We start from the raw sequence: 725 nt of genomic DNA on the forward strand, positions 1-725 counted from the left end.
GGCAAAGAAATAGCTTGCTCACTTGCCATCCACAAAATAAACCAATGCATTTCAATCTGTTTACATAACTACATTAGATGACAGTCTTCTCTGGGCTACATGGCAATGTAACTTTTCCCCAGAGTAAACAATCCATAGCAACATTAAAAAGAAAAACTCTTAAAAGACTTCACAGAATTTCATATTACTTTTACACAATATACTCCTGCCTCAGCATAAGGCTGGCATGTTTAATATCCTAAGACACAAAAGCTTGTCATAAGCAGTGTTACTCTGCCAGCAAGCACTAGAGAGCACTGTTTGGTCTCTCCAAGGTTCACCCATGCCTGCTGTAAGGCACTGCTGTTTGGTCTCACCTTTCCACAACTAACTCATCAGACAAAATAGGTACAGGAAGGAATAACAACTTAGTACAATTGAAATTTTAAGCCCTAGATGGGTTTTCTTTTCCCTCCAACCCATACAGCCAGAAGAATGCCAGCACCAATCTTTCGCAGTTGTTAGGGTTTTTAAAATTTAAAAAATGGTACTGTTGTAGCCTCTAGAGGCTATCCCATGGATGGCTCAGCTGATACCATCCAATTCAGCTTACGCACCTACTGGTATTTTTATTTGCACTTTAACTGCACAAGGTTAGTAAATTAAAATTTGTTTATGCAATCATACAGACAAGCAAAACCCTATACATACTTGGAGTTTAATATTTTACCTCACTTCTGCATCAC

This window comes from Egretta garzetta, unplaced genomic scaffold, assembly GCF_000687185.1.
Source record: "Egretta garzetta isolate BGI_Z169 unplaced genomic scaffold, ASM68718v1 scaffold118, whole genome shotgun sequence".
NCBI lineage: Eukaryota > Metazoa > Chordata > Aves > Pelecaniformes > Ardeidae > Egretta > Egretta garzetta.